Here is a 9,429-nt window from a genome sequence, read left to right on the forward strand (position 1 = left end):
AACATGGCGATAAATGAAAGGAGTCATGAGGAAGCGGTTTGTGCCATCCCATTACCAAAGGTTGCTGCATCAAAGGCTTCAATCTTTGTCTCAAGGAAGTAGGTCCGTGGAGGATTATTACAAAGAGATGGAGATGTTAATGATGAGGTTAAACATGAGGGAGGATTGAGAGGCAACAATGGCAAGATTTCTTGGAGGGTTAAACCGTGACATTGCCAACCAACTTGAATTACAACAATACTTGGAATTGGAGGAGATGTTGCATGTAGCCATTAAACTTGAGAACCAATTCAAGAGGAGGGGTGTTAGTACACGGTTTGGAGGAGTTTCTAGCAGTGGAAGGACAAGTTCAAGTGGCTGGAAAAACAATTCCACTTATGAAAACAAGTTGAGGCCGAAATTAGGAGAAGAATCAACCAACCGGCCAATAAGAGAGGTCAAGACCGAATCTGTCCAAGCACTTAGAGGTGAGATAAAATCTGATCCTAAACCTAAAAAATCTAGAGAAATAATTTGTTTTAAGTGCCAAGGAAGAGGACACATATCTAGCCAATGCCCAAATAGAAGAATCATGGTATTAAAGGGTGATGGTGAGCTGGAATCCGCAAGTGAAGAAAGTGGAGCGGAAACCGAACAAGAGGAGGCTTGTAATGAAGATGAAATCGAACCTGTAGATACATCTAATGCTGAGTTAAGCTTGGTTTCAAGGAGAGTACTTGCTGTCTACAAGGATGAAGAGCAAATACAAAGGGAAAACATCTTCCACGCTTGCTGCGAAATACAAGGTAAAATTTGTAGCATGATTATATATAGTGGGAGTTGTACTAATGTGATAAGTAATCTTGTAGTTGATAAATTAGGCTTGAAAACAATTAAACATCCAGAACCTTATAGATTACAATGGCTTAATGATAGTGGTGAGATGAAAGTAAACAAACAAGCCAAAGTAAAATTTAATTTAGGTAGATATGAGGATGTAGTTTTATGTGATATTGTGCCTATGATTGCCGGACATATACTATTAGGTAGACCATGGCAATTTGATAAAGATGCTACTCATTTTGGTCGAGAAAATAGTATTGTTTTCAGGTTTAAAGGGAAGAAGATCAAGCTGGAACCATTATCTCCTAAAGAGGTTTACAAGGACCAATTACAAATGCAACAAAGGAGAGAAGCCGAAAACCTCAAGGAAAAAGCAAGCATGGCACCAACGGCTTCACCATCCATTCAAGAAGGTAAGGTTGAGGTTGCTGACCAAGGTAAGGTTTCTAAGGTTCATATTGAGTGGAAAGACCAAGAAAAAGCCGAGAGAGAGGTGAGAAAAGAGAACAAACCCGAGAGCATACAAAATCCGGAAATTTCCGCCAATGAGAGCCAAACCGAGGGAAGAAAAAGAAAAGAAAGAAAAGAGAGGAAGAACCAGAATTTATATTTGAGTTTAGGGGATATTAATAAGGTTATTGAGTGTAAGAAACCTTTGCTGGTCATGCTTTACAAAGAAAATTATTTAAATGATCAAACTAACTTTGAAGAACTTGAATTGCCAAGTTCAATGATTTCTCTTTTGAAGGAATTTGGAGATGTCTTCCCAAATGAGATTCCAAGTGGACTACCACCTATTCGAGGGATAGAACATCAAATTGACTTTGTTCCAGGGGCTGCCATACCAAATAGACCAGCTTATAGGAGCAATCCCGAAGAAACAAAGGAGCTGCAAAAACAGGTAAGTGATTTGCTTGATAAAGGATATATTCGTGAGAGTTTAAGTCCTTGTGCTGTTTCTGTTTTGTTGGTACCTAAAAAGGATGGTTCTTGGAGAATGTGTGTTGATTGTAGGGCTATAAATAATATTACCATCAAGTATAGACATCCCATTCCTAGATTAGATGATATGCTTGATGAATTGCATGGTGCTTGCATGTTTACAAAAATTGATCTTAGGAGTGGTTATCACCAAATTAGGATGAAAGAAGGTGATGAATGGAAAACCGCATTCAAAACTAAATATGGGCTGTATGAATGGTTAGTTATGCCTTTTGGATTATCTAATGCACCTAGTACTTTCATGAGGCTTATGAATCATGTAATGCGTCCATTTATTGGTAAATTTGTGGTTGTTTATTTTGATGACATTTTAATATATAGCCGAAATTTGGATGACCATGTGGATCAACTTAGGCAAGTTTTGCAAGTTCTTAGAAAGGAAAGATTATTTGCTAACATTAAAAAATGTGACTTTTGCAAAGAAGAACTTGTATTTCTAGGTTTTGTAGTAAGTGCTGCAGGAATCAAAGTTGACCAAGCTAAAGTGAAGGCAATCCAAGAGTGGCCGGTTCCTACATCCATTACCCAAGTGAGGAGCTTTCATGGCTTGGCAAGCTTTTACCGAAGATTTGTCAAGGATTTTAGTACCATAGCAGCACCATTGAATGAAGTTGTCAAGAAGAATGTTGGCTTCAAATGGGGGGAAGTACAAGAAAAATCTTTTAATTTGTTGAAAGAAAAATTGTGTAATGCACCTTTGTTAGTTTTGCCAAATTTTTCTAAGACTTTTGAAATTGAGTGTGATGCTTCGGTGTAGGTATTGGAGCTGTTTTAATGCAAGAAGGAAGGCCCATAGCCTACTTTAGTGAAAAATTGAATGGAGCTGCCCTAAACTACCCGACTTATGACAAGGAGATGTATGCTTTGGTGAGGGCTTTGGAGACGTGGCAGCATTATCTCATGCCGAAGGAGTTTGTGATTCATACGGATCATGAGTCTTTAAAGCATATCAAGGGTCAAGGAAAGCTCAACCGAAGGCATGCTAAGTGGATTGAATTTATTGAAACATTTCCATATGTGATCCGCTACAAAAAAGGTAAGGAAAATGTGGTTGCCGATGCATTATCCCGAAGGTATGTGCTCTTTTCTACCTTAGATGCTAGATTGCTTGGATTTGAACAATTGAAAGAACTTTATGAGCATGATAGTGACTTTGGAGAAATTTTTAGAACCTGTTTGAAACATGGATTTAATAAATTTTACATATTTGAGGGATATTTGTTTAAGGAAAACAAACTTTGTGTGCCTAATTGTAGTATTAGGGAATTATTGGTTCGGGAAGGACATGGGGTGGTTTAATGGGTCATTTTGGTATTTTAAAGACTTTATCCTTGCTGCAAGAACATTTTTATTGGCCTAACATGAGGAGAGATGTTGAGAGAATTTGTGAAAGATGTGTGAAGTGTCGAAAAACAAAATCAACATTGAAACCGCATGGATTGTATAAGCCTTTGCCGATTCCTACCTATCCTTGGATAGATTTGTCTATGGATTTTATTCTTGGGTTGCCTAGGTCAAGGACAGGTAAGGATTCAATATTTGTTGTAGTAGATAGGTTTTCTAAGATGGCACATTTTATTGCATGTAATAAAACTGATGATGCATCCAACATTGCTAATTTATTTTTCAAGGAAATTGTGAGATTGCATGGAATGCCAAAAACTATTGTGTCGGATAGGGATGCTAAGTTCTTAAGCTATTTTTGGAAAACATTGTGGGCTAAATTAGGTACTAAGCTTTTATTTTCAACTACTTGTCATCCACAAACTGATGGACAAACCGAAGTAGTAAATAGAACCTTGTCTGCATTGTTGAGAGCATTAATTAGTAGAAATTTAAGGACTTGGGAAGAATGTTTGCCACATGTTGAATTTGCATATAATAGGTCTTTACATTCAGCAACTAAATTTACTCCATTTGAAATTGTTTATGGTTTTAATCCTTTGACTCCATTAGATTTAACACCTTTGCCTTTAAGTGAGCGTGCTAATCTAGATGGAAAACAAAAAGCTGATTTTGTAAAGCAGATTCATGAGAAGACTCGAGCAAACATTGAGAGAAGGACCGAGCAATATGCAAGGGTGGCTAATCAAGGCCGAAAATCAATGGTGTTTGAACCTGGAGATTGGGTGTGGCTGCACTTAAGGAAAGAAAGATTCCTCGAACAAAGGAAATCAAAACTCATGCCAAGGGGTGATGGACCTTTTCAAGTTTTGGAGAGGATAAACGACAATGCCTACAAACTTGATCTACCGGGTGAGTATAATGTTAGTGCCTCTTTTAATGTTGCTGATTTATCTCCTTTTGCTGCAGGTGATGACTTCGATTTGAGGACAAATCCTTTTCAAGAGGAGGGGAATGATGCGAATCCACCTGAGACTGCTAGACCAACAACCCGCTGGGGTGCTGACCCAATACAACTGAAGGTGGGGCCGATCACTAGGGCCCAAGCCAAGAGGTTCAAGGACAATCTTGCTGTCTTCATACAAGGAATAAGTCATAGCCAAGAGGGGTTGGCCATATCTAAAGAACAAAGGCCTGTGTTACTCATACAAGCAATAGAAGCCAAAACGGGGTCGGGTGACGTTTTTGGTAACAATAAAGAGGCCGGGTTGTATGAATTGGAACCCCATCTTTATGGGTTCAATTCATATGGAGGATGAGTCATAGAAACCAGCCAAAGCAGCTTCAAAGCCGACCAACAAGGTGGTTTGCGCACAAAGGGAAGGAAAGGCCGGATTTGCTGTTTTTCTTCGCGGGTTTTACTGTATTTTACTGTATTAACCTTTTCTCATACTTCCAAGCAAGGGCAACGTGGGGAACTTCACAATAAGCTTATTTGGCATCCTACAAAGCATATTGAAGCTGATTTGGAGATCAATTTGGTCAAAGAATAGTCAAAGTCAAATTAGTCAAAAAGCTAGTATTATAGTTTCCTAATTTTATTCTACTTTTTGTTTTAGGAAACTACCTTTGCTTTTTAAGTTTTATTTATTTATTTTCTGGATAAATAAGTTTAGGAAAGTTTTTATTTTATTATTTTCATTGTAAATTAATTAATTCCTAAATTCAAAATAAAGGAATTAATTAATCCAAATTAGTTTAGGAATAGGAAAGTTTCGGCCAAGGTAGGATTCTCCATTGTGTGGCCGGTTTTTCCTAGGGTTTTTAGGGTTTATGTTGTTTCTTTCAAAGCCTATTTAAAGGCTTATTTTTCAATATGAATACAACTTTGATTTGATTGAAAAAAAATACTTGTGAGATTAATTATCTCTTTGTTCTTTGAGAACACCTAAAACACCATTAGAGAATTGGTTGTTTTAGCTTGACTTATCAATAGGTTTTCCATCCCCTATTGTGGCGTCTACATTATACCAAGGTTTCTAACCACAGGTTGGTTAGGGGCTGAGGTCAATTCCATTAGAACTTGAACTTAATTAAGATCCGGGCTAATATAATACGGGTTTAGGAGCAGGTCGTCCTAGGTTCGTACTATAGTGCATGTCATGTTTGAGAAGTGTAATGCATATTTGTTCTCAAGCATTTGACCTACACTAAGTAAGTTCTCACATAAAGAAGGTACATAGAGAACATCATGGATAGTTGTGATACCTTTGGCAGTGTGTATCACCACATCTCCTTTGCCTTTCACTTCCATCAAGGCTCCATTTCCAATTTTGACTTTGTTGTGGCTGCTCCTATCCAAGTTTGTGAACCACTCATGCTTGTAAGACATATGGTGTGTTGCTCCACTATCAATGATCCATCCTTCATCATTTTTGATGCTACTAAAACAAGTAGCAACAAACAACTCTTCGGATTCACTATCACTTGCATTATCTTTAGCAACATTTGCTTGTTGCTTATCTTTCTTGTTTGCCTTGCATACTCTCTCCACATGACCCTTTTGTTGACATTTATGGCAAAATGCATCCGGCCTCCACCAACACCTTCTTGGATGATGACCTTTCTTCTTGCAATGGTGACAAGGTTCATAGGACTTCCTCTCGGGTTTGCTAGTTTCACCTTTCTCCTTTATGACCTTAAGCTTGTTCTTCTTTTGATTTTGTGTCTTTTGATGTTGTTTAGACACAAATGCAGCCTCCATTGATTCTTTATGTCTAATCCTCCTCCTTTGCTCCGTAGCTTGCAAGGCATTCACCAACTCGGTCAAGGAAATTTCATTTAGGTTCCTTGACTCCTCCAATGAAGATATCTTAGCTTCAAACCTCTCGGGCAAGGAGACCAACACCTTCTCCACAATCCTTTGGTCACTTAATCTTTCACCTAGCACCCTAATTTGATTCACCACATTAAGAAGCCTTGTGGTGAACTCCTTAACCGTTTCTATGTCTTTCATCTTGATAGTCTCAAACTCCCTCCTTAGGTTAAGGATTTGCATTTGCCTTGTCCTTACACTCCCTTGGAACTCATCTTGAAGTTTATCCCAAGCTTCTTTGGCACTCTCACATGCCATTATCCTTGTGAAAATGGTATCACTAATACAAGAATGAATGGCGGTGAGAGCCTTGAAACCTTTAGCCGATTCCTCCTCATAGTGCTTGATTTGGTTGACCGTTGCCCCTTGTCTCAAAGGCTCTGGTTCTTGGGGATTTATGGTGACCTCCCAAAGACCATAAGCCTTCAAGTAGGCTTGCATCTTGATACTCCAAATGTTGTAGTTCTCCCCATTGAAGATAGGAGGAGAAGGAGTTGAAAAACTTGAAGAAGCCATGTGGATGTTGCTTTCGAGTATGAAGGAATATGAAAATATATTTGTGCTTTCAAGTATCTCTTCACTCTCAAGGAACGAACCAGCCCAAAAACCTCACAAATCTCACAAAAATGTGCCTTGCTCTGATACCCTTTAACCCTATTCTTGATCCAATGTGGAGACAAGGGATGTTTTTTATCCCGTCATGACTTGTCAGGACCCGTCCAGAATTCCTCCCCGGAACCCTAGACAAGCCCTAATCCCAGGGAAATACCACCGAACCTTCCAACGGAAAATCCGGCAGCACCTCCCCTAAGGGTAGGACTAACCAAAATTTACCTGCACTGAAAACACACTTCTATAAACATCCCCTTATTCCTCCCACAAAACTACTAGTTGGTTCCACAATTTACAGCACTTCACAACAATAACAGCAACCCAGTGCATAAATAAAATATAAGTGTCCAAATAGTATACAAAGCTTTATGAAGTGCTAATCAACAGAAATACAACAAAGATGAAAGAAATAATACAACTGAAATGAATGAGTACAAAGGTACTTCTCGAAACATGATAGCAGCGGAGAATTGGTTCGCTCAGGAAGAACGTCTACCACCCCTTGCACCTAAGGGAACAGAACTTAAAAACGTGAGATGCTAATCATCTCAATGAGTGATCCTAACTACTGAAAACTTTTATAATAATAATAACAAATAGGGAATTGAATTAATACCAACAATTAATAAATAAATCGTAGTAACAGTTGGAAATAATAATTTTCTCTCAAAACTCTCACTAATCACTCCGTTGGAAATGTTCCCTTTTTAAAACGACTTCACAAAACCCGATATTCGAACTTCCCGAAAACCAAGGGATCAAACATTTGATAAACAATAAATAAATAAATACCCTAATATATAATTAAAATGTAATAAATTATAATAAATAATTTTTGAACACCTTTGGGGTTTGAAATTTTATCTGAAAATTACACTTGACGCACCACACCATATACCGGTGATGCCCTCCGATACCTAGCGTCCTGAGCACCGACTAGCGGGAGATTAAAGAGAGAAACTTGCAAACGGCACTTCGGCGTCCCGACAGTACCGCTGCTGAAACCATCATCCCGGCCAAGGAGGGGGGTGGCTGTGGCCAATAACAAACTTGCTTGCCCACGGTCCAATGGCAACTCACGGGAGAAATAATAATACTTGCGCGCTGAACCACATATACATATACCAGAACACCAATACTGTATGAATGCGTCTAAAATAATTATTAAACCAACTGTACCATTTTTCAAAATTACCGTGGGAAATATATCAAAATTTCACACTTACCATCCCACATATTTTTATTTAACAAACCGGTATGAAAACATCGATAACAAATAAAACCATAATTTTCTCGTAATACGAGGTTCAACCATTAAAATACCGCGGGCATAATCTATAAAATTAAACCACCAATTTAAACAAATATTTTCATAAAATATTTAATCCAATTATGCCCGAAAAATAATACTTAAAACCACGTACGACTATTACCGAAATATACATGCATAATAATAAATTAAATCACAATAAAACCATAACTAAATTGTACCACATGAGCATAATTTAAATACCAATTAAACATAATTAATTGCCCAAAATATTTTTGAAGGTGGGTCACTCACCTAAAACATCCACAGTTCACCAACCGAATATATTAATATTTTAATCGGGTAATTCCCAAATGGGTACCTGGGGAGCGAACACAACGACAACTAAAAGTTATGAGTTATATACCAAATCGAAGCTTGAGTGATGAGCATCACGGATTCGGTCTTACTTTCTGGTGATCGAACCCGAGGTGGCCAGAATCTTGTCGGAAAGCTTTCGGGTTTCGACTCCTCAATTCTCGCAAACCGTCATGAATTGGTGGAAAAGGATGCTGGATTCGGGTTCAGGAGGTCGAACACAGTGGACAAGGACCGGCGATGCGACTGGGTACTCACCGGAATAGTCACCGGCAATCGTCGCCGACGGCGGCGCGTACGGTGGCCGTTGGCTGAGATTTTTGGCAGATTTGTAGATCGAGGGAAGAGAAATCCAAAGGGACTGGCGGTGAGGCAAACGGAGGGCGGACGGCAGAGAAATCGGGGTTTGAAGATTTTCGGCCCCTTGCCGAAAAAAGCTCCGATCCCTGCTCGTCGGAGGTCCGGTGGCCATGAAATTTGGTGGGTAGGCCGGACATGAGGAGGTGGTGAGGGGTAGCTGGCGCGTGTGGCCTGAAAATGGCCGGAAACAGGGCAAACGGCGGTGGAGGGAAAAATCGCCGCCGAACTTCGCTGCCTCGATCCGGGTGCATCCGGCGACCAACGACCGTGAGATTTTGGGGTTTGGCAGGAAATGGGGAGAGGCTTCCGTCTGGCCGGCGGGTGTAACGTGAATCGGCCGGAAAATTTGAAGATTCCGGCGGCCGGTCGGTTTCTCTCTCTTTCTCTCTCTCTCTTCCCCGAGATTTTTGTCAAATAAAAGCCACTGTGATGACACTGTTCATCCACATGGACCAATCAGGTGATGACACGTGGCGTCACTGTGCACTTAAACCAGATATAATAGAATATTACGGTATCCGGCGAACTTCAAACGTCCATAACTTTTTAACCAAATGTCCGATTTAAGCGTGCCGCTAGTCTATGAACTCGTATCGACGAGTACTTTACAACCATACAAGAGTCAAAACAAAATTACACCACAAGAAAAAGTCAACTCCCAGCACCTTTTGGACTGTTTGCACCTCAACTTGTTTTGCCCATAACTTTCAAATCGTAGCTCCGTTTTCGACGTGCTACTAGTCTACGAACTCGGGGCATCATGCATTTCGCCATGGTACCCTGGTCA

This window comes from Ziziphus jujuba, chromosome 12 (assembly GCF_031755915.1).
Source record: "Ziziphus jujuba cultivar Dongzao chromosome 12, ASM3175591v1".
Classification (NCBI taxonomy): domain Eukaryota; kingdom Viridiplantae; phylum Streptophyta; class Magnoliopsida; order Rosales; family Rhamnaceae; genus Ziziphus; species Ziziphus jujuba.